The sequence below is a fragment of the Eumetopias jubatus genome, unplaced genomic scaffold (genome assembly GCF_037043125.1).
Source record: "Eumetopias jubatus isolate StellerSeaLion01/CBP00866 unplaced genomic scaffold, mEumJub1_p1.0 scaffold_1, whole genome shotgun sequence".
Taxonomy (NCBI): domain Eukaryota; kingdom Metazoa; phylum Chordata; class Mammalia; order Carnivora; family Otariidae; genus Eumetopias; species Eumetopias jubatus.
The window spans coordinates 215,769,846-215,775,899 of record NW_028274807.1 but is presented as its reverse complement, the minus strand read 5'-3'; positions in this window follow the sequence as shown (position 1 = coordinate 215,775,899).

Sequence of the window (6,054 nt, the reverse complement as noted above, 5' to 3'; positions counted from 1 at the left end):
GCCTTCCACCTCCTGGTTTTCATCTGACCAGCTCCCCCCATCTCTTCTGGCACCCACCTTCTTTGGGAGCATCGGAGCCCACGGCACCAGTGAGCTGCCGATAATTACCCCGGCCCTTCAGTTATAAAACCGCCCCTCCCCATCTAGAACATTCTCAAGCCCCTCTCACATGGATGCCACACCCCAGGGCAGTCCTGGTCAATACCTCCTACTGAGGGAATGAAGTGTCCCCCCTTTCCTGATCCCCCCCCAGTGCAGGGTTGGGGTGTGCCCCTCAGGCTCCCACCAAGGGGAAATGGGCTCTGAACTGCGTGAAGGAAGATACAGGGTATTACAGGCTTGAGTATTTGGAAGTTCACTTGGGAAAGGAAATCCCCATGGCCTGGATGCTGTGGGGACCTGCAGTCAAAGGAGGCAAATTTACCTTGGACAAAAGACAGACTTTCCTAATGCAGCCCAAACACCCGTCGGGTGGCCGTTAGAGGTAGTGAGTTCCCCATCTGTGGAGGCATTTAAGAAAAGGCTGGGAAGCGCTTGCAGAATGTGGTCTTCTGTGGTCCCCTCCAATCTTAAGAGTCTCTGTTTCTATAAAGCTGAGTGAAAGTTGACTGGGCACCTTCTCCGGGACCCCTCCTACTGGCTCTGCGGCTAGCTTCTAGCGGTCGGGATTCATGTGCGCTGAGCACGAGGTTCTCGGCCTCGGTGGCGATGTCAAATGCCTCTCGACCTGGGACGTCAGGTGTTTGGAGGTTAGTCCAACGGTGGGAGGGAGCCAGTGGTGTTTGGTGCTGAGGAAAAGGAATGCCCAACATTTTGCTGCGCGGGAGAGGGTCCCGCACGTCAAGGAACTGTCCCCCCCCCCCCAAACACCGGAGACCACCGCGTTGGAAAACGGTGAGTCTCTGAGCGAGCTCGGGCCCGCATCTTCTGCGGCACAGCACTGCCCCGGAAAGGCGGGGACACCTGGGGGCGTGGGGGGCTCTTGAATGTGTGTTTCTGCCGTGTTTCCCAAATGCCGAATGAAAGGACCGTGTTGGGGCCCAGACGTGTCACCAGCAGCCTGAGGCAGCAGAGACTGGCAGATGGGCCGCTTCCAGGCTGCCCGCCTAGAGACCCCACTCCCGGTCCGCTTGGGGCCTGCCCCAAACTCCAGGCCTGGGCGGCCGGCTGTCCTTCCCCGGGATCAACATGTGGACCCCAAAGCTGCAAACTCCCACCTCTATGCACGCAGCCGCTGCCCGGAGGCTGGAACTTGGCTGCAAGCGAAGGGATAGGAACTGATGCCGTCTACCCCGAGCCAGTTACTGAGCGTCCCGGGAGGCGACAGAGGGACAGGAAGCAGCAGACCCCAGCCTCCCGCCCCCCACCCCCGGAGGAGCCTGCAGGCTGCACAAGAAATTGCAACGGGGTCCACCTGGCCCAGCGTGGCCGGCCCGCCACCCCTCCGGACCACCAGCAGCCACAGACAATGGGCAGGCGGGACCCAGGACCCCAGCTCGGCCGCAGCAGCCCCTCTGGGATCAAGAGAGACCCCGGGGGCAGGGGCTGTGTCCAGGCGCGAGAAGTCCCAGCGCACAGCTCCATCCAGAGGGGGCCGCCGTGTCCAGGCCGGCTGCCGCCCGCACCTCCAAATCGGCTTTGCGGAAGGCGTGTGTCTCCAGGGTGGTCGTGGCCAAAACGCAACGGCCCCCGGCCCCCGGACCTCGTGGGAAAGGGACGCTGGGTTTTCCTCCCGGGACACAGGGGATGCGTCCTTCAGTCGTAGCTCACACGCCCATCCTAACGACGGTGAATTTTGTGGTTTTTAAAAACAGAACAATTCATTAGGATTACTGTCATGATGTTCAGACATCATTTCCATGAGCTTTGGGGGATTTTTATGTGGAAATAAAGAAGCGGTAACTGAGAAGGGAGGTTTGTTACTTTTGTCCACTTCCCCAAGGTGTGGCGCTGGCCTTGGGCCGGGAGCAGGCGAATTGGCCTGAACTCCTGCCGGGCGACCTCGGGCCGGTGGCCGCAGGTGACCTTGGGTGACCTTAGGTGACCTCTGGCAGGCGGCCTCGGGTAACCTCCCAGTCCTGTCTGGAATCAAACCTAGTCAGCAGGTGACAGTAGTAATAATTTAACAATTATATATATGTTATTATTACTATTACTGAAAGAGAAGACTCTGTGTCTCTCTACACTCACACCAACACTTCCCACACCGGACTGGGGGAGGGGTCCCCACGAGCTCCCGGCGGCCACCGGTGGGGTGTCCTGCGACCTAACCCAATCCTGACACTGCGCAGAGTCATGCACGGACCCCACAGGTTAAGGGCTCAGCCCCGCACGTGTGCACGTCCCCACCTCAGACGCCAGGCCCCGGGAGCGGGCCCCCAGGTCACCCACACTTCTGTCCCAAGTGGCCAAAAATCAGGACTTCCCTCAACCTTCCCCCGGCAGCTCACAGAACTCAAGAAAAAGGTTTACGTGCTTTTTACCTGATCATGACAAAGGATCTAACTCAGGAACAGCCAGCGGAAGAGATGGGGGGGGCCAGGGCGTGTGCGAGGGGCGTGTCCCCGAGCGGTCCCGTCACCCACAGGAGGCGTCCTCACCTCTGGCCGTTGGTGATGAGCCCCACCCCCAGCCCTGCCTCTCCTCGGGGGTCCGCTGGTCGCCAGCCCCAGCCTGTGGCCTTGGCTTTCCAAAAGTCCCCCCACTCGCCTAAACACAGGTGTGACTAAAGGGCGCGTCACAAACAGCAAAAGACACCGCCTTCATCTCGATCGCTCTGGACCTGTTTCAGGAACAAAGGACAGAGGTCCTCCCTCTTCCCACCTAGGAAGTCCCAAGGGTTTAGGAACTGTGTGCCAGGAGCTGGGACTGAGACCAAGTGTTTCCTTCTTGTGATGCATCACAACATCACGTGATAACAGTCGGAGCCCACGCCCCACCCAGCACGGTGCCCGTGTGAGCAAGGGGAGGCGACATGGCCCGCCCAGGGCCACACAGGACAGTGGGGGCTGTGCCCCACAGAGGGCAGCCTAGAACCCCCCTGCCAGGTGCAGGAGGACTGGGCACCCAGGACGAGGGGCCAGGCCCTGTCCCGGAAAGAAGGGTCCTCTCTGATTGGAGACCCGATGGGGAAAGCCGCGGTCAGCCCGGCCAGCAGGTGGGTGGAGGGCGTCCCCGGCAGAGGGCCCGGCCCGCGCAAAGGCCGGGGGCTGGATCAGCCGCACGGGTGTTAGCGGGACCCGGAGCTCAGTGCGGACCTGGCTTCTCTCTCTCTCTCTCTTCTAAATTTACCATTAGTGGCATTTTAGAACGTTCACACATTGTGCAAACGTCCCTCCTATCTAGTTCCGGAACATTCCATCTCCACCGAAGGGAAACCCTGTTCCCAGGAGCAGTAGTCACTCCCCAGGCCCTGGCACCCACTAAGCTACTTTCTGGGTCTGTGGATTTGCCTGTTCCGGACGTTTCCCAAGAAGGGAATCGAACACTCTGACACGCGATGGTCGGCCTTCATGACCTGTGCGCTGTTTGGGGACAGGTGTGTCGCACTGTGTGCCAGGCGAGCGGACGCCAGGAGGCCTCCCGGAGGCACCCTGCCAGGGCCCCTGTCTGGGCACGTCACTGTCACCCGTGCTCTGGGCTTCGTGCCCCACAAGGAGGCTCCCAGGAAGTTCTTGCCACTGGAATTGGGTCAGAGGTCGCCTCCTGGACCAGCATCCCCACCCGCCGCCCGCCAGGTGCCCGAGGGGGCTAGAGGTCACAGGGGCAGCCACGCTGGCAGTCAAGGAAACGGAGGCCTGGAAGGGGCTGGAGGGGGGAGGGGACACAGGGGGTCCCTTGTTCACACTGTCCCTGGCGGCTGCCTTCCAAGAGACGGTCACGGCGCCAGTGACCTCTCCTAACCTCTGCACTGGCTCAGTCCTGGCTGGAGCCACGCACGGAGTCCTTAACGACTAGCTGAACTGACGACATGCTCTCTGTGTCCCTCGGCTGTGTTGGCCACTGTGCTCCTGCCGGCGGAATCAGGAGAGGGAGGTCACAGAAGTCCTGGGGGACACACGCCGCTTTACAGCTGAAGGGAGGCGGCTCGGTGGACAGAGAGTTGCTGAGAGGAGACACGGCAGGGTGGCGGGGGGAGGGGTCTGGCTAAATGACTTGGCAGGATTCTTGCTGAAATCGGGCTCCTGGGGGGGAGCCCAGGGGTGAGACCGGTTGGAAAGGAGCTCGGAGGTAGAGGAGACGGCCTCCATCCGCAGCCTGCGGGGAGGTGACGAAAGGGTGAAGGACTTGCGACTGACCACGTGTGGGGCCCACTGGACAATCCAGGAGACCCTCCCCAGCTCAGGTCCTTAACCTAAAATCCGGTCCGCGGCCTGCAGGGATTGGGGCGTGCGCCTCCCTGCAAGCCCTCTTTCGGCCTCCACAGGAAGGGAAAGGACGCTGGGGAGGCCTCTGGAGGTCACGGTCGGGGGCTCCGTCTTCAAGTTCTAACAGCTCCCTCTCACTCATGGCTTCAGTTTCCCCATTTGTTCCACTGAGGGGCTCGATTCGATGATCTGCTTTCATTCCTCTTTCACTAGCTCCTTCCCCACCATTTAGGGGGTCCTTGCCTTGTTGGGTGCCAGGGACACAACGGAGAATAAGATGCACCTGGCCCTACCTTTGTAGAGGAAGGGGTTGGAGGAAGCAGAAAGACTTCCTGGAGGAGGGGACGTCCAAGCTGACACACAATGGTTTAGGCAAAGTAGGCCACAGGGAGGAGGCTTGGGTAAGACCGAAGGGGTTCTGGCAGCTCCTTCTGCCCATGGGTCCTGTCCCTGTGCTATAATAAGCACTTTTTTGCACCAGAAAGAGAAAAAAAAAAGACGAAGGTTTCGAGGAAGAAAATATAGCACGTGCAAAGGCCCTGTGGCAGCAGCTCTGGCTGCAGAGGGGCAGGTAAATGATGCATAGGGGCAGGGCATTCTCCCCCCCCCACCTCCCTTCATAAAACCTCCTGGTGGGGGGGGTCAAGCCCAAAGAAAGCCTCCCTCCCGAGGGTTGAGGCCATCTGCCTCCCGCCATGAAGATGAGGACAGCGAGGCCCAGAGAGGCAAGGGTGGGGCCAAGCTCACCCAGCTGGTTGGACCCTTACCCAGGATCCTTAACCAGTAGTTCGCTAAGCATGTGGGGGACTCCCTGGGGGCGGGAGGTGGGGGTGGTCCCTGAGACCCTATCGGGGAGTCCTCAAGGTCAAAATCATGCATGGCCAAAAGATACATTCAGAGTGCAAAGACAGACGGGTGGATTTCGCGGGATCTGAGGACAAAAGAGAATAACTCACCTTCCGGAACCTCCACCTGTCGGGTGTAGTTGCAGGACAAAGGAGACTGCCCAGAAAGGCCTGAGAGGCCATGAACATCCTCCTCTCACTGTCGCTGTGAGGCTGGGTGCTCTTCCTGCACACCTGCCAAGACGGCCGGTGGAAGCAGGTGAGACACCAGCGGTCTCGGCCTAAGCCAGACATCGAACGAGGTTTGCAGAAGTGTAGAACAATACCACGCTTTTATCTAAAAAAAGTTTTGGCTTCAACAACATGAATTTATCCTCTGCAGTTCTGACCGCGAGGTGTCTGGTGGGTCTGGAGAGGCTAAGGTCCAGCGTGGGCAGGGCTGGCTCTGGGGGCTCCTGGGGGGCTCCACTGCTCGCCTGCCCTGCTTCTGGAGGCGCCGCACCCTTGGCTCCTGCCCTCTTCCCGTTGTCAAAGCCAGCAGCGCGGCATCTTCCTGACCCTCCCGCTGTCCACACAGGTCCCGTCTCTCTGATCAAAGCTGGAAGAGTCTCAGCTTTTCTCCGTAATGGAGGTGAAGTTCACATCACACGCAGCTGACCATGGTAAAGCGTGTGATTCGGCGGCATTTAGCGCATTCACAATGCCGTGCGGCCACCACGTCTGTCCAGTTCCACAACTTTCTCATCAGCCCCAAAAAGAAGCCCCGCCCCCACCAGTGGTCATTCCTCATCCCCCTCCCCCAGCCCCCGGCCCCCACGAGCCCCCTTCCCGTCCGCGGATGA